Consider the following 24,256-nt stretch of genomic DNA (forward strand, 5'->3'; position numbering starts at 1 on the left):
CGCGGCTTTTGTTGGTTGCATTGGGGCATCCTTTTACGAGTTTCATTTCCGGAGAAAAGAGCTTTCAACAAGCTCGCACACGCTCTATCTTTTCTTATAATAGTTGACAGCACAACTGCAAGAATGCATCTGCGTGTGGATTGGTTGTCATGAAAGTCCCTGCAGCCTGCTTGTTATATATATGCTGCTGGTCTGGTCTCTTCACTTGTGCAGCCTAACGAGCAACTAACTAATTGTAGCCAAGCCCCAGTTTGTGACGAGAGGAGCTACAGCCAGGGTTGGCTGCATCCTCAATTCCTCAGGGCGATGGAGAACTTGTCGTGGTGGCCGCTGTCGGCATGGATGAGCCCCGGCGCGGCGTTGTTCCTGCTGTGCAACGTGCTCGTCGGCGCCATCGTGGTCACGTCCCGTGGGGAGCAGGGCGCGTCCACGCGGAGGCTCTGCCGCAGCGCGTCGTCCATGGTCCTCGGCCGGCTCCGGTCCTTCTCCATGTTCTCCGGCCACCCTGTCTCCTTCGAAGAGGGCTACCACCCGTCCCTGGAACTGGAAGCAGAGGAGGAGGAGGAGCACCAACCGGCCGCCGAGGAACCAGCGGTCCCCGCGGCGCCTGCAGCGAGCGCGCCCGCCGCCGCAGCATCTGCAACGTCCGAGAGCGCTGCCGCTGAGGAAGTGGGTGGAGGTGGAGCCGGGAAGGACAAGCCCGTCTGCTCGGATTCGGAAGAGGCTCAAGGGCTGGCATGGCAATCGTCACCTCCACCGCCGAGCGTGCCGGCGGGAAGTGGAGGAAGCACTGGAGGGGAAAGCGGCGCTGAACGCGCGGGCGGAGCTGTTCATTCGGCAGTTCCGGGAGGACCTCAAGCTGCAGCGCCTCAATTCCATCGTCAACTACACCCGCGCGCTCCGCCGCGGCGCCGGCGCTAGCCCAGCAACGGCCGCCGGCCAGTAGATGCTTGAACGCCACCTCCGGTATAATAGTGATTGGCGTGCGCCCTTGCGCGTGTATGCAGTTACGTTATGTTTCATATAGGGAATAGATAAAACGAAAAGAAAATTGATGAGAATGTAACAGCTGAGCATAGATGTTCTGATTAGTCTGAAAGCGATCGGATGCTCTAGCTTAAGAGGAGGAGGGGATGAAATAGGCACTATTAAAACCTTAACATATGGCTCCAACTAGTTTGCACAAAACTTAAACTAGATTAACCTATCTAGATGTGCAACTACGGTTCACCTTAGTGTGAAACGCTCGTCCCAAAAGAGTTTTGCAACGTATAGCCAATCCTAGCAAAATACTACACTAAGAAAGTAAAGGCATACAAGTTGCAATATGAAATGCAGAAGCTTAAAGGACGGGATGAGAGGAAGCGAACTCTCGACACGAGGATTTATCCCGTGGTTCGGATTGCCACAAAGACGCCCCTACGTCCACGTTGTTGAAGCACTCACGAAGAGTATCGCTTCCTGGCAATCAAGTCTCTTCCGTGAACACAATCACGGTCACCTTGATCCCGATCTTCACTAAGGGAGATTGCCCATGAAGGAGGGGTCTCCATCCCCACACAATGTTGTCGACGCCGTTTCACACCAAACCGGAGGGTCGTTGACTTGCCGGCGAGACACCAATTGCTCCAAGGGGCCGGCGCACCGTAATACAAGTGTGGTTCACTCTAGAACCAGCCACAAGGATCTCAACCTTACTTGTTCACTCACTCAAGAGCTAATCTAGCACTCACACTTTACAAATCTAGTGCTAAAACCTAAGGATATGATCAATGAGCTCTTGTATGGCTTGGAGGTGTTCTTGGGTGTATGTATGACTTCTAGCAACTCCAGCAAACTGAAAATGGCCGGGGGAGCACATATATATAGGCCACCAACTCAAACTAGCCATTTGTAGCCGTTAGCAGTTTTTCTACGTGGGCATCGGAACTTCTGGTGCTTCTGCATTGGTTCTTCCGGTCACTCACAGGCTGAAACTAGCCGTTGGCTTCTCTGACGCTTCTGCAGCTGAGTTGGCAACCATCGGTTGAACCGATGCTATGGTGTCGGTTCAACCGGTGACTCTTGATCATCTTGTAGCCGTTGCCCTTACTGACGTCATTGCTCCGACGCATTGCTCCGATGTACCACCGGTTCAACCGGTGCTGAAGACTTCGCTCCTGTTCGCTTGACATCGTCTCTGGAACATGGTACGTTGAATGCACCGATGCCTATCTTGAAGCCGTCGGTTCAACCGGTGCTTCACTTCTTTCTTTACTTGATCTCCAGAGGCGCTCAGTCCTGCACCAATGCTAGAGCGTCGGATCTTCCGATAACCATCGGATGCACCGATGCTATGAGCATCGGTTCTTCCGGTGCTACTGATTTCAGTAGAACTCGTCCAATTCAGCATTTCTTTGAGTTCTTTCTTCGTGTTTTGCTTTGTATAGTCTTTTTACTTCATCTCTGGGATCTAGAAATGTTCACTTAACAAAATCATTACTCCCATTGATTGCGTTGCCATACGATCACCAAAATCACTCGAAATGGCATAAATGGTGCCATGTTCGTTACAATCTCCCCCTTTTTGGTGATTGATGACAACACAATCAAAGCAAGCATAAAGTTTGCAAGAATTGACAAATTGAACCACTTACACTTGCTTGGATGCTTACCATTGTCCAATGACGGTTTGGCCTCTCCATAAAATCATGATCCCCCTTTGTTCCTCCCCCTATTACTCTTCTCTCATATGTTGACTTGATCGAGTCTGCATTTTGCCCTTTTGGAATATACTTTTCCTTCTTGGGAACATCTCTCCCCCTTTGTTGGGAACATGCCTTGCTTTGATCCACATTTCTCCCCCTTTGGAATCAAATCACCTAAAAGGTCTTGCAAAACAATATAGCTCAAGAGAAAATTAGTAGCCTAGGGAGTTAGTGTCATGACATATGATCCAATTGTATGATATCAATGAAGATACAAATTAAAAATTTACTGTGGTGGATCACAAAATCACGAAACTAGCATGACATGAGCTAAGCTTTCCATAAGTATGTGCACAAAATGATAATGTGAAAATCAAGTGCACAACTAGATGTTTTAACAAGAAAGCTTAGATCATGTCATGCACGGAGGTAGCTCTAAAAAGATAAAGATTTGACAATGATATCAATTGAATAAGTTTAGAATCTTGCATACCTCCGGGGGTCTCTTTGTTTATCTTGCATGTACCAAATAAAAGTGACTTGCAATCGATTGAAAGTCTTTAAAGGAAGAGCACTTGGTACACCAAGGTTAGGCAAATGTATGAGCACATAGCCTATGAACTTAGATATGAGCATTTAAGTTCAATAAAGCATGACTCAATATGCATGAAGCATAATTTATCTAATCACTCTTATAGAGTTGTTTGTTCACATTGATCGTGAGAAACATTCTCTTAGAGTATTAACTCCACGTGAGACTACAAAAGATAAACTTGCAAACATGTTAGTCTCAAAATCACAAGTCATAGGATGAACTCCCCCTAAATGTGTGCATTTAGTGTTTGAATCACCAAGCAAATGTATGCACATTGATTTTGACACAATTGGAAAGTTTACCATATAGCTTGTGTTCATGGTACACATATGAAATACATAACTCATGAGATCCATGTACCATGAAGGGTAACCTTGTGTAGCTTTCTACACACTTATCAAACCATATAGGTTGCTCATGGGTTAGAATTATGACACAAGCAACCCATCATATATCACACTAGGAGATGCAAGACATGCAAATATCCTAGCAAGAGTAATAGAGCTACATGATGCTTGAATTAAAATCTAGCTACCATTACCTTATGAGGGACTTGGGCAATAAATGTCCAAGTATTGAGCTTAGCTTGTTTTGGCTTGAACCTTCATTTCAACTTGTAAGCTAAGCCTCCAAATCCCCCGAAGCCATTCCTGGCCTTCAAGTCTCCTTTGGAACCCACACCATTTGAGGCCCCTTCATATTGGTGATGATGTCCTTGGGCACCCAAATGGAGTGGTTCCAACTCCTTTCCTTCTTCCCAACCTTGTGAGCAACCACCTTACCATTGGTCTTCTTTTTGATCACATAGGAGGTGCTATTGCCTTTGTTCCTCCGGTTGGGCTTGGTGTAGATGAGAGAACTCTTGATTGTGAGCTTCTTCTTGTTCTTCTCATCCGGAAGCTTCTTCCTTGGTTGAGGACACTTGTTGGACTTGTGGCCTTCTTTGTGGCATTTAGAGCAAGTCACAGTGGACCCCTTCTCAAGCTTCTTCACCATGTCTTCACGGTTATCTTGAGAAGGTTGGACATTGCTCTCTATGCTCTTGCCCTTCAATCTATACAAGTCCTTCATGAGCCTTTCCACTTCTTGCTTGAGCTCATCATTCTCCTTGGCAATGAGATCATCACATGATTTTACAACAACATTCTCATAGCATTTCTCATTGCAAGGGTTAGAGCAATATTCATCAATTAAACCAATGCAAGAAGTTGAAACATCTATCCTAGAGATTGGAATAGCACAAGAGGTAGTTTGCTTCATTTCTAAAGAGTCATTAGTATCATTAATACTCTCAAATTTTAATTTGAGCTCCTCATGCTCCTTGCTAAGCAATTTGAATTTTCACATCAAATCTTCAAAATTTGTAGCAAGAGAAGCATTTAGATCATTGAGAGCATTAAGATTTTTGATTTCCTTTGATTGCTTCTTAATGACTTTTTGGTGCTCATGAACTAAGTCAAGATGTTCATCAACTGAGGGAGAGTCGAAATCATCATCACTTACATCACGCAAGTGTTGGATGATGATCCCATGCGGGTGGTGAATTTCTTGTTTGATTCATCACTTGAACTTGCACTTGATTCTTCACCACCGTTTACCCATTCACCAAATACGGCATATGATTCATGCTTGGGCTTCTTCTCCTTCTTTTGTTTGTTCTTCTTGAACTTTCTCTCAACCATATACCCCATTGAATTTATTTCCTTCAAGCATTTGTTCATCCTCTTCACTTGCTTGTAGAGGTTGGGGTTCATTGGCTCTTTTTCATCATTTGAGGAGCTTCTTGCATCCTCTTCTTCCTCATCACTTGAGGTACCTTTGATGGCCATCTTCTTCAACTTATTGAGTTGTTTGCATGCAAGAGCGCTATGTGTTGGTGAAGAAGAAGGTGCTTTTGTCTTGATGTCATTGCGTAGCTCATGGGCGATCACCTTATTGAGGACTTGATTTGGTGTCATTGTGTTGAGATCTTTCTCATATAGAATTGTTGTCACCAAATCATAGTCCGGCCTTTGGAGTGAGTGAAGGATCTTGCGAATGAGTTCCAAATCTTTAATTTGCTTCACACCTAAGGAATTAACCTCATTCACAAGAGTATTCAATCGTGAGTACATAGATTCGGCATTCTCATCATCAAGTTGCTTAAAGCTATTAAGCTTATCAATGAGAACATGATATCTTTCGTTGGCAACATCCTCCGTGCCCTCATGGTTCTCGGTGATAGTCTTCCATAGCTTTTTAGCATTTTCACAAGAATAAACATGATTGAACACATTATCACTAAGAGAAGACAAGATTATGCATTTTGCAGTGACATCATATTGCTTCTCTTGTTGACCATTATTTTTTACGCCCTCACTCACAACTCAAGAAGCGTTTAGTCCCATCGCTTGGAGATGGGCTTGCATTAACACCTTCCATCGTTGGAAGTCCGTGCCGTCGAACCGTGGAGCGGGTCTAAAAGGATCCATCCTTTCCTCCTAAGAGCTAACTCACTAGGCGGTGAAGCCTACCGATCTAATGAGCCGGTAAACACAAATTTTCCAATGGAATTGGCTTTCTTTGTGAGAGAAGTGAGTCCCGGCTCTGATACCAATTTAAAGCGATCGGGTGCTCTAACCTAAGAGGGGGAGGGGGTGAATTAGGCACTATTAAAACCTTAACCTATGGCTCTAATAGTTTGCACAAAACTTAAACTAGATCAAGCTATCTAGATGTGCAACTACGGTTCACCTTAGTGTGAAACCCTCATCCTAAAAGAGTTTTGCAACCTATAGCCAATCCTAGCAAGATACTACACTAAGAAAGTAAAGGCACACAAGTTGCAATATGAAATACAGAAGCTTAAAGGGAGGGATGAGAGGAAGCGAACTCTCGACACGAGGATTTATCCCGCGGTTCGGATTTCCACAAAGGCGCCCCTACGTCCACGCTGTTGAAGCACTCATGAAGAGTATCGCTTCCCGGCAATCAAGTCCCTTCCGTGAACACAATCACGGTCACCTTGATCCCGATCTTCACTAAGGGAGATTGCCCACGAAGGAGGGGTCTCCGTCCCCGCACAATGTTGTCGACGCCGCTCCACACCAAGCCGGAGGGTCGTTGAATTGCCGGCGAGCCACCAATTGCTCCAAGGGGCCGGTGCACAGTAATACAAGTGTGGTTCACTCTTGAACCAGCCACAAGGATCTCAACCTTGCTTGTTCACTCACTCAAGAGCTAATCTAGCACTCACACTTTACAAAACTAGTGCTAAAACCTAAGGATATGATCAATGAGCTCTTGTATGGCTTGGAGGTGTTCTTGGGTGTGTGTATGACTTTTAGCAACTCCAGCAAACTGAAAATGGCCGAGGGAGCACATATATATAGGCCACCAACTCAAACTAGCTGTTTGTAGCCGTTAGCAGCTTTTCTGCATGGGCATCAAAACTTCCGGTGCTTCTGCATCGGTTCTTCCGGTCACTCACAGGCTGAAACTAGCCGTTGGCTTCTCTGACACTTCTGCAGCTGAGTTGGCACCCATCGGTTGAACCGATGCTATGGTGTCGGTTCAACCGGTGACTCTTGATCATCTTGTAGCCATTGCCCTTACTAAAGACTTCGCTCCTATTCGCTTGACATCGTCTCTAGAACATGGTAAGTTGAATGCACCGATGCCTATCTTGAAGCTGTCGGTTCAACCGGTGCTTCACTTCTTTCTACACTTGATCTCCAGAGGCGCTCAGTCCTGCACCAATGCCAGGGCGTCGGATCTTCCGACAACCATTGGATGCACCGATGCTATGAGCATCGGTTCTTCCGGTGCTACTGATTTCAGTAGAACTCGTCCAATTCAGCGTTTCTTTGAGTTCTTTCTTCGTGTTTTGTTTTGTATAGTCTTTTTACTTCATCTCTGAGATCTAGAAATGTTCACTTAACAAAATCATTAGTCCCATTGATTGCGTTGTCATACGATCACCAAAATCACTCGAAATGGCATAAATGGTGCTATGTTCGTTACAAAGTCTTCAGGTAAATTGCTCTTGATCTTCATATCCTTAAAAAAGTCACTCGTACCAAGTTTCTTTTACCCCAGTGCCTTTCCGTCCATGTTCTGGTAGTTGTTAAAAGTGAAGGAGCTCTGACAGGTGGAATCCAGGATCGAAAATGACCATAGTACCTCTTACCCATTCCAATCGTTCCTCCCCCTCACCCATTCGTCCTCCTCCTGCAGCGCTGGTGCAGTTCGAGGCTGGCGGCGTGCCGCGCCTGCTACTGCTCCTCCTATCCCCACTGGCCGCGGCGTTGTGCGTGGTGGCGTCGGAGGTGGCGTCCACGCAGGTGCGGGTGTTCGCGGCCATGGCGGGGGCGCGGGTGCGCGACATCGAGTCCGCAGTGCGCGCCGTGCTGCCCCGGTTCTACGCCGTCGACATGCACCCAGGCGTGTGATTTTTTTAGGGGTACGGAGGTCAAAAGAAATTTACATAAGAGCATATATTTTAAAGACTCTCATATTACTTTGTCCTCTCTCTGCACAATGTAATCAGTCCTACATACCAAGAACTGTATGTATTCCCCTCGAACGTCTATTGAACTCTAGAATGTACTCAAGCAGCGAGAGATGTGTTGGCATCAGAAGCGAATGCCTATTGGAAACTACTTCCTATAAACGTAAAATGTTATATTAGCTGCATCATTAGTTGGACTTGGATATGCTGATGTATCTACGAGTTCAATGGATCTCAGTATATTTGGGATGGCAATGTTATACCCATTAATTATTATTGTTTGGAAAATTTGCACATCTTTTAATATTGATCTTTTAACTATGGTAGCAATGCACGAGCAGTAAGAACAAAAGATATGAAATGTCTTAGAATCAGGGATGGCAATGGGTTTAAACCCGCTGGATTTTGCTTCTCCAAACCCGTGCTTGTCGGGTTAACGGGTACCCACGGGTTGTCCGTGGGTTTTCAGTTATTATACTAGTTTTTTTATCATAATCAACCAGTTTAGTATAATAAACATCAAATTCATAGCATACGGAAACACAAGATGAGCAAAAATTTCATGGTTCACTAAAAATTAATAGAGGAAATAAAATTATCAATAACAAGTTTTATATTCAATGTTCATAACACCAAATAAAATCACCAATCCATCACATGCATATACAAATACTATAATTGCAAAGCACCAAGACCCCTATATCCTCCACCAAAACATCGAGAGTTCACCAAAATAAGAAGTGGAGGAGAAGGGATGCTAAGTTTACTAAAAATTCATAAAATGAAATAACAATTGGAGTAGGTTGGATTGGGTTTGAGAAACCCATGGGTTCACTGGTTTGGGTATTGTAGAAACAAACCCTTGCCCATAAACCCAATGAGTAGGACTTCGTACCCATTAATAAACCCATGGATCTAAAAGTTGATCCAAACCTGTACCCTAATGGAACAAAAACCCATCAAGTTTCGAGTTTCGGGTACCCATTGTCATCCCTGCTTGGGATAAATTCGGTGACGACGATCTTATTATATTCCATCTAGGCTACTTATTGGGCTATGGTCTAGAAAAAGCCCAACAACAACTTTCACCTTTGTGCCATGGACCTGTGGGCTGATGGCAATGAAACCCCAGGCCGCGCAAATTGATATGTAACACTCAAAATTTAAACTTTGTTTAAATTCAAAATGAATTTATTCAAGTGATCTTTATGAAAAAAATAAACTTTCTTTTCTTTCCTCTACCAGCCCAGCACACCTTTTTTTTCTCTATTGCGAGGCCCAGTGGGCCCAACTCCCGCTCGGCCTAGCTCCTCCACCCAACCCGCCTCCCTCCACTCTCTCACCGAGAGGTGGGGCCCACCCATCAGTGTCACCCCTAACCTCCCACAGCCTCCTCTCCCCACCATGCAGAGCGCCGCCGGCCGTCTCCCTCCCCTACGCGCTCCTCCTTCCCTCCCTCTTCACTCGCCATCAAGGCTTAGTGGAGCCGTTCCTCCACTCCCTCGCCTCCCCTCCTTCCTCGGCCGATAGCGGCCGCCTCCACCGAATGCCATTCAATGGCCGGTCACCACCCATACCCCACACCCCGTCCCCTCCCTATCGGCCTTCCCTCTCCCCTTCCTCATCCTTTAAAGCTTTCATCCAAGCACCGCCTCGCTCCTCTTCTCGTTTCCGCACCTCGCCCTCGCTCTCTGCGCTCGCACAACATTGCCGCCGTGCCCGGAGTGCCACTGCCGTCGTCGATCTGCCATGTCGCTGCGTCCCCGTCAACTTTGACCGCAGCCAAAGCTTCGCCGTGCGGTGAGGTCCTCTGCAGCTCCCTTTTCCCCTCGGTTCCGCACCTTCCCACGCCGGTAATGGATCACCGGAGCTCCACGACCGCGTCTCGCCGCCGAGCGCCCCTCTCCGGCCGCCAAGTCGCCGTCCCGACGCCCCCATCGTGCTCCATGTCGCCTCCTCAACCCCCCTGATGTTTTCCCAAGCCGAACCGAGCACTGGAGCACCGAATTCAGTGAACTCCGATGACTATGCTGTCACCCACCGCCGCAAACCACGCCGCCGGCGCGCAGCGCCGCCTGCCTGAGCCGCCCAGCCGAGCTATCAGAGTCGAGCCGCCCGTGTCGCACCCGAGCCGAGCCAACAAAGCCACCTCTCCGCCGTCGGATCAAGATCCAACGGACCATATCCGTCCAGACCGGGGTCAATACCGGTCAACTATGGAATTTTTGCTAAAGAGTCCCTGCGGTTTTAGGAAATCAACTTGTCGTCCTGTCATGTTTAAAAGTAATTATAGGAAGGCCCTTTGTTCTTCTGTTTAGGCCCCTGAGCTTCCTAGATTTAGAACCCGCCGTCCTTACCCTCTCTATTTTTCAATCTAGCCCTCAAATCTAAGGTTTAATTATGTTTTAGCCCCTGGTTTCTTTAGATGTAGCCCTTGGAAGTTCTATTTCTTCGCAAACAAATCCCTGGAACCTTGTTTTAGCCATATCTTTCACGTTTTAACTCCGATTTCAGCAATTCTCACGCTCACGCGATCCTTGCATCGTGATCTACAGATTTTTCAACTTATTTAGTTTATACTATTTCTTATTTGGCATGTTTTTGCTTTTGTGATCGTGATCGTGTAGACGACGTGCCATTCGAGGGTGATTGTCAGACCCGGGGCAACGGGACTGCTTATAGGCATAGAATGTTCTAGAGTAAGGGATAACTTATGGATGTACCTTACCTCTTTTTGTAACTATCCGAATAGGCATAGAACTAGTTGTAGTACAAAGGAAACTACCCGATTGTGTTGTAGTAGGACTCCAACTGTACTCGGCTAGGACTTTCCATGTAACCCTGTCCCTCCGAATATATAAGGGCGGACAGGGATCCCCTCAAAACACATCAACACCTAAGGCAATACAAACCACCATACAAGACATAGGGTATTACGCAACTCGCAGCCCGAACCTGTCTAAATCTTTGTGTTCCTTGCACCATCGAGTTCCAAAGCCGTCGATCCCTACCTACAAACTCTACTGCTAAGGGTATCCCTGAGCAGGCTTGGCAATAAACACCGACAGCTGGCGCGCCAGGTAGGGGACTCAGCGAGTTCATCGACGAGTTCGATGTCTACCTTCGCTTTCAGCACCATGGCGCTTCCTCATGATGCCACCTTCATCTTCGGCTCGTGGGTCTGCGTCGCCAACAGTTCGGGCGGCCTTGACAGCCACCAAACCAACTCTCCCACACTGAAGATCACCATGTCGGAAGATTCCAACAAACTCGCCGGATCGAACGATCACGGCATCATGTTCTTCCCAACCTCGCCAAGGAGATCGAGACGAAACTCGAAAGCAAATCGAGTCCTACTCGGACACAGACTAACCCCAAACCGAAACCTACTCGGGTTGGGACTCCTCTCGCACAACCCATCTTCGGTTTGCGCAATTCGTCATCTACTTATAGACAGACGATTAGATCCATCTATGAGTATAGCTTGGATCACCCTCTTTACGTCGGAAACCACTCGGTCACCGCTAGCCGGGAGGCACCCATTTTCGACGTATACTCAGATCCAGTCGAGTCATCTCAAGACAGCCTGGATTTCATCACCAATGCGCTGGCAAAAATCCAACTCAAATCTTGCCGAAGCCATACTCTCGCGGAACTACTCGACAACCTTCGGGAAGTTGCCAGTATTGACGATCTTCCGTTTCAACATGTTACTCCCCTCGTAATCGAGAGGGAAACTGGCTCCGGAGAAACTGTTCTAGCTGATTACGACTCAGACCTGGAAAGCTTCTCTCCCGAACGCCTGGTTCCAGTGATCATTCAATAACCTGAAGCTAGTCAGCATGATCCAAACAAAACCTTGTTTCAGATCTCAGCAGACAATCTGACCCAAGACGCTCCACAAGATGAAAATGAAGCTGCCCGCACAGCTCGCAGGGCAAGAAATCAACGTAAAGGAGAGCGTAGGGTTCACGCTGCCGAATGAGCTCGCCTTCCCCCACGCAACCTCGACAACGAATTCAACAACATCGCGGATCCTGTCATTAGAACACCAATTGCTGTGATGACAGAAGCAACCCTGTGACTCATGCAAATGCCTCGAAACCCAGAGTGTTGAACAAGAATGCTGTTGAACAACTCGAGAGACAAAACCCATTGTCCTCACTTCATGGTACACGGTTAAGGGCAACGGCAACAGTCATACCTCAGGCAAGCCGTACTCCTGGAGGGCACCATCGTCAACAACAGCCGGAGCAACAAATTCAAAGAAATCAAGAGGATCAAGAAGCTGTGAGCAGCCATCGCTCTAGGGGTGGCCAACAGCCGGCAAACCAGGCCCCTGGGCCTCAACCAAATCGCAACAACAACAACCGCGGGCACAATAGGGAAGAGGTAGCCGACTCTATAATGGATGCACGGGACATCATCAACGCAAGACGCAGACCGCAGCTTGCAAACAACTCCGATCGCTTTCAAGCCCTCAGTAGAGTCTTCGACAACATCGAGTACCCAATGGATTTCAAGCCAACGAACATCTAAAAGTATGACGGTAAGCAAGACCCCTATCAATGGTTATGTTTACACTCGACCACTGTTAGTGTTGCAGGGGGAGACACCAACACCAAGGTCCTCTACTTCCCGATGGCCTTGGAACCCGCACCCCTCACGTGGCTCGAAAGCTTGGCGCGCGAGTCCATACACTCGTGGGATGACCTCAAGAAGGCCTTCATCGATAACTTCCAAGGGTCGCTACACCGAGTAGCTACTCGACACGCCCTGTCCATGTGCAAGCAGGAGCAAGGCGAGTCGATCAGATCCTATGTCAAGTGCTTCTTCGACACAAGAGCCACCATCCCCAATGTCGCCGACGACGACATCATCGACTACTTCCAGAGCGGCATCACCGTCCAGTCTCTCTACCATGACTTCGGGCGTAACCGCCCCAAAACGGTAGTGGATCTATGAGACATGATGCAGCGCTAGGCAGACGAAGAAGAGCAAGAACGCAGTCGCTTCCCGCGCCGCAACAATTACAACAATGGGAAGCGCCACAACGACTGTGGAGGGCCTAGCAACCAGCGGGATCCTGCGCGCAAACGCAAGCCTGACGACACTGTCGGCACTATGGATCGCACCCCGCGTGGTAAAAAAGGTGACAAGCCGCAGGACCAGTTCGACAAGATTCTTTACAACAAGAGATGTCCAATCCACCCCAAGAGCAACCACTCGATGTGGGAGTGCACGATTCTACGCAAATCCTTCCAGTCGGCACCTGCAGTCGCTCCTAAGAAAGAACTGGACAAAGATGACGAAGACAACAAGAAAGACCCGGATGGTTTCCGACAGCAACAAAATGTCGTCAACATCATATTTGGAGGAGATCCCAGCTTCTCCAAGCGAGCCCAAAAGCTCCTACTCAGAGAAATCCTCTCAGTCGAACCAGCAATTCAGAGGCCACTGAAATACAGCGAGGTCCCCATTACCTTCTCCAGGGAAGATCAATGGACCAGCTTCTCTAAACCTGGAAAGTTCCCGCTAGTACTCGACCCAGTCGTCCAAGGCTCCAAGCTCACTCGAGTACTCATCGATGGCGGAAGCGGGCTCAACCTGATCTTTGCAAGCACATTAGCAAAGATAGGCCTCAACTACATGAGTCTACTCACTCCAAGCAAGGCTCCATTCTACGGCATCGTCCCCGGGAATTCCTCTACACCAATTGGCTCGGTTACTCTTCCAGTCACATTCGGTACAGAACAAAACTTCCGGACAGAATACATCAAATTTGAAGTAGCCGACTTCGAATCTTCTTACCATGCAATCCTAGGAAGACCAGCACTAGCTAAGTTCATGGCAATACCACACTATGTGTACCTGCTCCTCAAAATGCCAGGCAACACAGGAGTACTTTCCTTACGTGAAGACCTCCTCAAGTCCTTCGAGTGCGACAAGGAAGCAATAGATCATGCTGCCACAATCCGGGTCCCCAGCTCTGTCAGGGAAATACTTGCTGCTACCAAGGAACTCTCGCTCAAAGAGTCAATGCCCTCCAAGAAACCAAGCCAGTCGTCAGTCAAACCAACTGGTGATGTAGGCACAAAAACTATCCAGCTACAAGAGGGAGACGACTCCAAAACCGCCATCATCGGAGCAGGTTTGGGTGACAAATAGGAAATCGAGCTCGTCAACTTCCTTAGGGCCATCCGAGACGTATTCGCGTGGAAACTAGTAGATATACCAGGGGTGCCCAAGGAGTTGATCGAGCATGCCCTAAAAGTCAACCCCAAAGCCACACCCAAAAAGCAACGGTTGCGGCGTTTCTCACCGGACAAGCGAGAAGCCATCAAAAAAGAGCTAGCAAAACTACTCGCAGCAGGCTTCATCAAGGAAGTCTACCATTCCGAGTGGTTGGCCAACCCTGTGCTCGTCCAGAAGAAGAACAACAACGAGTGGAGGATGTGCGTCGACTACACCGATCTAAACAAACATTGCCCAAAGGATCCTTTTGGGCTGCCACGTATTGATCAAGTAATCGACTCCACAGCAGGGTGTGTCCTGTTATCCTTCCTCGACTGCTACTCAGGGTATCATCAGATCACCTTGAAAGAAGAAGACCAAATCAAGATGGCCTTCATCTCCCCTTACGGGGCATACGCCTACAAGACCATGTCTTTCGGGTTGAAGAACGCTGGTGCTACCTACTAGCATGCGATATAGCTGTGCTTTGCCGACCAGCTACATCACACTGTTGAAGCCTATGTCGATGATGTTGTCATCAAAACAAAGACCCAGGATCAATTCATTACTGATCTGGAAGAGACCTTCAACAGCCTCCGAAAATTTCGCTGGAAACTCAACCCAACCAAATGCGTCTTTGGAGTGCCCTCTGGAAAACTACTCGGATTTATCGTCAGTAACCGAGGAATTGAGGCCAATCCGGAGAAGATCAATGCCATCATGGCTATGGATGCTCCAGCCACTATCAAGGACGTCCAGAAGCTTACAGGCTGCATGGCAGCTCTGAATCGATTCTTGTCCAGGCTTGGCAAATGGGGTTTACCCTTCTTCAAGCTCCTGAAGCGATAAGATAAATTCAAGTGGACTATAGAGGCTGCGGAAGCACTCGAGAACCTCAAACATCATCTCCAGTCACCGCCGACTCTAATAGCTCCACTACCCGGTGAGGAACTACTCCCCTACATCGCTGCGACTACCCATGTAGTAAGTACGGTGATAGTAGTCGAATGACCGGAGGAAGGCCACACTTATGGCGTTCAGAGACCGGTTTACTTCATCAGTGAAGTACTCTCTGAATCAAAGGTTAGATATTCATCAATTCAGAAACTTCTGTATGGAATTCTAATCACCTCCAGGAAGTTTTGACATTACTTCGACGAGTACAAGATCTCAGTAGTAACTGACTTCCCATTGGGGGAAATACTCCACAATCGGGATGCCACTGGACGAATTTCAAAGTGGGCAGTTGAACTGGGAGCTTTGAAAATCAACTTCAAACCAAGAACAACAATTAAGTCACAGGCACTAGTTGACTTCTTAGCCGAATGGCGGGAAAATCAAATCCCAGCACCCCATAACGTTCCAGAGCATTGGGAAATGTACATTGATGGCTCAATCAAGCTCGACGGAAACGGCGCGGGAGTTCTGTTCATCTCCCCCAAGGGAGAGCAATTGAAGTATGTGTTCCAACTCCTGTTCAAGGTTTCCAACAATGAAGCCGAATATGAGGCATTGCTACACGGCCTCTGACTAGCAGTTTCTCTCGGCATTAAGCAAGTACATGTCTATGGCAATTCCCTACTCGTCGTCCAGCAAGTCAATAAAGAATGGGATATCAATAAGGATACAATGGACGCATACGTTGAAGAAATCAGAAAGCTCGGAAACAAGTTCTCATGATTGGAAATCCACCACGTAGACCATGACAACAATGTGGGAGCCAATTTCCTTTCCAAACTTGGACTACTCAAGCAGCTGTTCCACCAGGAGTTTTTGTCCACAAACTTCATCATCCATCAGTCAAGGTACAAAGCCAACAAGCCACTGACACGGAGGCTCCGGCCACGGTCAGGGAAGTACTGATGACTGAAGTAGATTGGTGGACCCAGTTTATCGACTTCATCAAGGAGTTCAAGCTTCCACCACATGTTGATCCTAAAAGCGCTGAAGCTGCCCGCATCATCAAGCGTAGCAAGGGTTTCGTCCTCGTCGGCGATAACCTATACAAGCGCTCTACTTCTGGCATCCTCATGAAATGTGTTATCCTTAAAGAAGGCAAAGACATCCTCAGAGAGATACACGAAGGAGTTTGTGGCAACCACACCGCGTCAAGGACACTAGTCGGCAAGGCTTACAGGTCAGGATTCTTCTGGCCAACAACTGTTTTAGATGCAGAAGACCTCATCAGACAATGTCCTGGCTGCCAATTCTTCGGCACAAATACCCACGTCCCAGCACACAACCTAATAATAATCCCTCCATCATGGCCGTTCGCCTGTTGGAGTTTGGACATGATCGGACCATTAACCGCAGCTCCAGGAGGATTCAATCATGTGCTGGTAGCAGTCGACAAGTTTACCAAGTGGATCGAGTACAAGCCCATTGTCAAGATCTCATCCGATAGAGCAGTGGATTTCATCTCTGACATCATTCACTGGTTTGGATTTCCTCACACCATCATTACGGATCTTGGCTCTAACTTCACATCACAATCTTTTTGGGACTTCTGTGACAACTCCTGCATCGAGGTTAAATACGGTTCAGTAGCTCACCCTCGGGCAAACGGTCAAGTAGAGCGCATCAATGGTTTAGTACTCGACGGCTTGAAGAAAAGACTCTACGATGCCAACACTAAGAAAGGTGGCAAGTGGATTCAAGAATTACCTCATGTGGTATGGGGCTGCGAACGCAGCCTAGCAAAGCAACTGGATAATCTCCTTTCTTCCTCACTTATGGATCAGAAGCTATACTACCCGCAGATATCATGTGGAGATCTCCAAGAGTAGAAGCTTATCAAGAAGGAGAAGCAGATGAAGCTCGACAACTTGAGTTAGATTCAGTCGAAGAGGCCAGAGTCAATACTTTAACTCAATCGGCTAGATATCTTCAAGGAGTCAGACGTTATCATGATCGCAATGTTCAGCAAAGATCTTTCAACGTTGGAGATCTAGTATTACAAAGGATTCAAGATGAGACGGGATTGCACAAGTTAAATTCCAGGTGGGAAGGCCCTTTCATCGTAACCAAAGTTACAAGACCAGGATCATACAGAATCACTGATGTAGATGGCAACGAGGTGCCCAATTCCTGGAACATTGAGCACTTGTGCAGATTTTATCCTTGATCCAAGTAACATAATGATGTCAGTTGATCTCTTTAATAAAGCAAAGGCCTTCATTGACCTTTCGACTACATTAAAGGCAGTTTTAAACTTGTCAGCACTATCTCTGATTATTCTCTGAAAAAGTTCATCCAACCAGGATAATCTCTACAGATTCATACCGACCTGGATAACTCCCTCTGGATAGCTTACACAGTTTTCCATCAGGATAACTACACAAGTCACATCCTTGTCCTCGATATAAGGGCACAACCTACTCGCCTAGCTCGAGAAGGTATATGGATACCTTTACTAGTTGTCCATCTTGGGTAACTCGACGGCGTTCATCCTAACATATCAACTATAAGGAACTCCAGCCTTGCTTTAACAGCAAAACTACTCGTTTGCTCGAGTATGTTATGGATACTACTACATTTTGTCCATCTTGGGTAATCTGACGAGGTTCATCCTAATCTTAGTAGTTACTCCAGTCTACAAGTTAGACACCATATTCGCAAGCTCGAATAGATATTGGATACCTTTAAGATGGTTTCATCTTGGATAACTCGACGGAGTTCATCCTAACAGATCTATCTTAAAAACTATTCTAGTCCTTGGTTAGGATACACCACTCGCTTGCTTGAGTAGTTTATGGATATCTTTGCAGTCTTTCTATTTGGGTAATCCGACGGGATTCATCCTAACTGATCAACTATAAAGATTACTCCATGAAAGCATTCTACTAGACTATTCGAGTAGTTTGTACTTATCCTACGGTATCATATCATTATTCTGAAGACACACCAACAAGATACAGGTTATATACAACGACTAAATCTTACTGAAGATTACAAGAGTTGTCACAAGCAGTCTTACTCTGCCAAGTTCTTCAGAATTTCCTCAGCAATTACTTCTGATTCTTTGCAATAGTCCCAGAATTTCTCATCAGAGCAATTGGGAGCTATTCCTTTAGCTCTGGGAGCTAAATTAAATTGTGGCAAGTAAGACTTCACAACTCCTATCATATGGGTCAGATAATTTTTGGAGGTAGCCATCATGACATCAAAGATCCTCTTGGGAGCCTCTTCTAAATGCTGCAGCAAGGACTTGCTATTTGATGACCCCTCTTCAGAATCAACCATATCCACAATGACCCGAGCTGCTGCTACTAGTCGAGTATGGTCATTTGGAGAACCTGATGGAAGGATATTTCATTGATTATTATTGACAAAGTAATATCAAGACAAAAGATTGAGTACTCACAAGCTTGAGCAATCTGCAACTGTTCTTGAAGCTTTGAATTTTCTTCCTGAAGCTTTGATCTTTCTTCTTCGAGGCTCTTGATCTGCTGCTTCATATCACAAAGTTCTAGATGATGCTTTCGGTTTGCTTCATATAGCTTGTTCCGAGTAGCAAGTGATTCATCTAGTCGTTTAGCAATCAGGGCATTCTGTTGTTCCAAGGTTTTCTGATTGTCAACAGTCTTATATAAGGCTTGGGACTTCAAAAAAGACTGATTGGCAACACCCTGTAACGTACAAGGGAAAGACTAGTTAGACATCACCAACTACTCGATGAAGGGAAGTAGCAGCAGAAGACTCACCTTGGTATATTTGAAGCTCCATTGCATATAGTCAGCAAGCTTCTTTACGTTGTCTATGGACAACAACGGATCATCAAACAGTTCCTTTCCCAACTCCTCCTGGGTTGACTGAGGCATAGATTGAAAGGGCACTAGTCGAACGGCAGGATCTCTTGATCCTTGAGCTCCACTACTGCCAGGTCCCTCAGCAGCTGCAGGAGTATGTTCGGGTGCTTGAGGATTTGGCTTATTTGATATCCTAGCCATGTCTGCACTTTGCAAATTGGCAGATGGGTTTTCGATCAACCCAATTACTGGCGACTCAGGGGTTGATCGACTAGTTCCTTCTGAACTGCTCTGCACCTAGTTACGAAAATCTTGGATTTGATCTTTCTCATGTGCTGGTAGATATTGGATCCTAAGTCAAGCAAGAGTTGAAATAAGAAAGCTGAGGCAAACATGATGAAATCAAAAAAATATCAGATTCTTACTGGCCAGCATTGAGACGAGGAACTTTTCTCTGCAACAAAGATCTAGGAGTTGCTTTCCATTTCTTGCTGCCATCAGAAGCAGCATCCACTGAAGTCAGAGGCATACAATACCACGTCTTATAATTATCAGAAGATCAACAATGATAATTACAAGTACTTGGCGGTGTCTTTCAAGACTTACCCATGCATTTTCGGGAGGATTCTTGGCCCAGAGGAGTGTTGGCAGCTTCAAGGATTTATCAAAATTGTCGAGTACTTTACAACACCTTCTGATTACTTTAGATTCCGCCATTGGTTCTGGTGACATTCGAGTAGTATCTTCTAATCCTTCATATCTGAAGGATGGATGTTGTCGATGCTGTAGAGGCTGGATTCGATGACTCATAAAGGAGAAAACAACGTGATATCCAGTAACTCCCTTATTTTTCACCTGTGCAATGACTCTACGGATGCAATTGGCTTGTTGGCCACCAGGTCCTTTACTTGTCCAATTTTCTTGGACTTGGGGGGCACCGGGAATCCTTTCTGGAAGTGGAGATTCAAAGTTCCCAACGTGAAACCAGAATTTCTTCCACTCGGCTCCCTTACCCACTGGATCATAGGCCAAGTACTCGTCTCGGGCCTTAGGACGAAGTACTAATTCACAACTGCCAACAATGGCGGGTTTGGGGGAGCTCGGAATGGGAATAAGAGTGAAAAAGTGTTGGAAAAGGTGAAAGTGAGGAAGAATGCCAAGGAATGCTTCGCAGAAATGGGTAAAAATTGAAAGATGCAAAATGGATTGAGGAGTCAAATGGTGCAGTTGGATTCCCCAAAACTGCAGAAGAGAATAGAAAAATTCCGATACGGGAAGTGCAAGACCACATTCCACGAAATCACGGAATACAACAGTCTCGAGAGTACCTTCCATGGGGTAATCTTCTCCTTCCCCTGCATGCCACTGGATCACACTCTGAGTTTGGAGAAGACCCAAATTTTCTAATTCTTGCGCAGTCGCTTCAGACATCTTGCTTTTGCGCCAACCTGTTGACATATTGGCAACCGCTTCCTCTTCAATCTTGAATTTGTCCTTCTTGGGAGCCATATCAACGTCACGAGTTTAGGCTCAGGGGCTTTGAGAGGGGCTATAGATCTCATTGAGAAAGGAAAAGGGTGAATTCTGAGTTTGACGGCTGCCAGGAGTTCAAGGGGTTAAACCCTCACAAGTTACCAGACGTTTATATATGGTTTCTAGTGGCAATTTCGTAAATATTTGGGAGATCAACGGATTCTTTCCTTTTTAGGGAAGTTTCTCATTACTTATTTTGCCACGAGTTTACTTTGATTCTTAAATCTAAATAGAAAGATTTAAATTCAAGACTCGGGGGCGGCGAGATATATGCATCAGAGGTTTATTTTTCAAATTTTTTGGAAAATAATGAAAGAAAAAGACTGAAGTGACCCTCAGTCTGATTCTGCGATTCAACCTAAGGCTCGGGGGCTACTCCATATGGCGCGCGAGGTACTTCGCGCACCATATAGGATCAAGATTTTGGGGCTTGAGCACCTTATAGCCTCGGAGCAACCAGAAGTACTTGGAGGACTACTCGATGTATCTAGAGGAAGGCTCAGAAGACGTTTTAACTACTTGAAGTACTCGAAGATGCCCAGCCAAGTACTCGACGCCTACAGGACTCGGCTACGAAGAGCTCGGGGGCTTGTCAGACCCGGGGCAGCGAGACTGCTTATAGGCATAGAATGTTCTAGAGTAAGGGATAACTTATGGATGTACCATACCTCTTTTTGTAACTACCCGAATAGGCGTAGAACTAGCTGCAATACAAAGGAAACTACCTGATTGTGTTGTAGTAGGACTCTAACTGTACTCGGCTAGGACTTTCCATGTAACCCTATCCCCCCGAATATATAAGGGCGGACAGGGATCCCCTCAAAACACATCAACACCTAAGGCAATACAAACCACCACACAGGGCGTAGGGTATTACGCAACTCATGGCCCGAACTTGTCTAAATCTTTGTGTTCCTTGTACCATCGAGTTCCAGAGTCGTCGATCCCTACCTACAAACCATACTGCTAAGGGTATCCCTGAGCAGGCTTGGCGGTAAATACCGACAGTGATCTAGAGCTAGTGTTCGAGGAAGAGCAACAAAAATTTGGCGAGGAAGGCAAGTGGCCTTCCCTCTCTGCATATTTTGTTTTATCCCAATAATAGCATGTTAATTCACTTTACTTTATTGTCGTATTGCATAAACTTGATGGGATAGCAAGTAAGGATTTATATAGTCTTTTTACCCAAGCCTTGGAACACCCATTATAATCTTTTGTTGGGTAGAATTGCTTAAATGCTTTGTCTTGGGATGGTTATGGTTATAATCTTTAGAATATTAACATGACTTTATCTATATGTTGTTATACTTGTTTTAATTGCAAGATCATGCTGTTTAATTGGAACATGGAGAACCACTCAAGAAAACTGTACAACCACAATACCACATGGCTTTGGTCTTGGCTGATTAATTAGAAACACTAGCTTGTGATGACCTTACCGAAAGGGTAAGAGGGGAAGCATCGACGGGTATAGCCCGGTCCTCTTGAGGCTTTGATTTGTGGCCCTTTTATGGCACATCCTCATTAGGCAGGGTTATGACCGCTTTGACTTGAAATCTTAGCGGGTTGTCATGAGCTGGTGAATCTTTGTAAAGGCCTCGTAGTGAACCCCTTGGTACTCACCAAAGGAAGTGTTTAAGGGTCTTGCAAATCTGAGCGACGTAGGGGAACACAAATTATGGGGAAAGTGTACTACCTCTGCAGAGTGTAAAACGGATATATCAGCCGTGCTCATGGTCATGAGCTGCTTGGACCCTCACATGATAATTGAATTTGAAGAATAATTAAATTGTGGTTCTTGGTTTTATAATGTTGGTTCTTTTATGATCTTATACTTAAGTGGGTTGGTATAAACTTATACCTAGTAATTAGGTACTTGCTAATAAAATTTGACCAACTAAAATGCTAACTGCTATAAATTTAACATTTCCTTGATGGCCTTGCATCTTCCCCCACTTGCGGAGTACCAAACATAAGTGTACTCACCCTTGCCTAATTGCTTCTCAGATGAGAACAATGAAGTGGAGTACTTCAGTGATTTTGAGGAGTTCTAGGAGCATTCTCGAGTCAAAATTCCGGTGGGAGTTGATGAAGCTTTTTTGAAGATCTCGTATAGGTTATCAGTGCAACGTTTAAGTCCTTTATGTCTACCTATCGGAGTGTGTAATAAAGTACTTATTCTCTTTTGTTTACATTGTTGAATATTGGCTCTGATATATTCACTTATGACGTCTTCCATATGTATGAAACTTGATCCTGGCGCACATATGAGATACATCTGGTCTTCTTTTCAAAACCGGGTGTGACATGCTATTGGTCGGTTTCTCTCTCAAATGCTGCCTGCGCCACAGTCACCTACTCACTCAGTCACTCTGCATGTAGTCAACATGTGGACCTCTCGTGCGCACTGTAGAGGCCACAACACATCTCGGAGGGCGGTCATGGTGCCACAACTGCCATGGTCATGCTCACAAGCATCCCCTCGCTGACCAATAACTCATCCAAAGCACGTGAAATCTTAACGACGACTGCCGAGCACGAGACAACCCAAAATGGGACACCAAATCCAGGGCTCTCTTTGACCTTGTTAAGAAGGCTTGCCACTAGGAACTGCCACAATGCCACTAACCAGCAGGTGGATCGTCGAGGTGAAGATCAGCTCGCTACCTGTTTGTAGGGTCATTGTATCTACTCAGCAACGAACAAGTGAGTGGGCACCATGTTCATCATCAGAGCCCTACACTTGATTCTCATGTAGCCTTGCAAAAATTGGTTAGAGTTTGATTACTCTGGCGTGATGTTTGAGAGAACAAACAACTGGTGCTAGAGCTCTAAAATGTTTGAATGGATTTTGATCATGCTTTGCAGGGAGAAGAAGAGCAGGATCATGGTGCCAGAATTGTCGTCCTTCGCCAAGGCCTTCTCGACCTTTCAAGTTCTCTTTGCTCTCTTCCTCCTTGTGCTTGGGGTCTGCTACAATCCGTTGACGAATTGGTTTGCAGGCTGGCCGGGAAGGTCGCCGTCATCACCAAAGGCGCGAGCAGCATAGGCAAGGTGACCACCACCGAGTTCGTCAGGAACGACACGAAGGTGGTCATCGCCGATGTCCAGGACGACCTCAGCCATGCGATGGCCGTGGAGCTCAGAGGCCTGGACGTCATGTGTCGCATGCTACACACGCTGCAACGTGACCAACGAGGCATAGGTCGCGGGGGCCGTGGACCTTGCGGTGGCCCGGCACGGGCACCTGGATGTCATGTTCAACAACGCTGGCATCAGGGGCCGCCCCATGCACCTGCCGCTGGGCGAAGTGGACCTCGCCGACTTCGACTGGGTGGTGGCGACCTACGCTCGGTAGCATCATCTACATGACAAGTGCCGTCGTCGTGGTGGGCACCGTGGCCACCTCTGCGTACTACGCCTCCAAGGCGGTGGTGGTCGGCCTGGCCCGTACCACGGCGGCGGAGGTGGCGCGTAAACACCATCTACCCCTACATCATCCCGACTCCACTGGTCGTGAGGAACCTGGTGTCATGGCTCCCTAGGAGGAGTGTCCAGGAAATCATGCAGATCATCGAGGTGGACATGGGCGTGGTGGACAGGGTGGTGCTGGAGGCAGAGGACATCGCGAGGGCGGCACTATACCCGCCATCCGATGAGACCAAGTACACTTTATAAACAAACTAGGTAGGAGAGCTGTAGATCAAGCGCAGGTTGGACGAGCAACAAATGGGAAAAAACTAAAGAGTAACAAAACTATTGTAACACCCGATTTATAAAAGGACATAAACCGAGCAATCATATATGTGCCAGGATCAAGTCACACGTATATACAACAGAATGAACAGTATATCATAGCACATATCACGAATAAGACATAATAAATCGAAATACGAATGTTATTTATTACATTAATGACAAAAATGTCTGATACAACGGAAGCGAAGTACAAAATACGATAAAACTCTCC

General features: G+C 46.5%; 2 pseudogenes; both read left to right on the forward strand.

The window, feature by feature from the left end:
* Window positions 1-213: 213 nt before the first annotated feature.
* LOC120678098 lies at window positions 214-946 on the forward strand (annotated as a pseudogene).
* Window positions 947-22,904: 21,958 nt separating this feature from the next.
* On the forward strand, window positions 22,905-23,964 carry LOC120678099 (annotated as a pseudogene).
* Window positions 23,965-24,256: the final 292 nt, after the last annotated feature.

Source organism: Panicum virgatum, chromosome 6N, assembly GCF_016808335.1.
Source record: "Panicum virgatum strain AP13 chromosome 6N, P.virgatum_v5, whole genome shotgun sequence".
Taxonomy (NCBI): Eukaryota; Viridiplantae; Streptophyta; class Magnoliopsida; order Poales; family Poaceae; genus Panicum; species Panicum virgatum.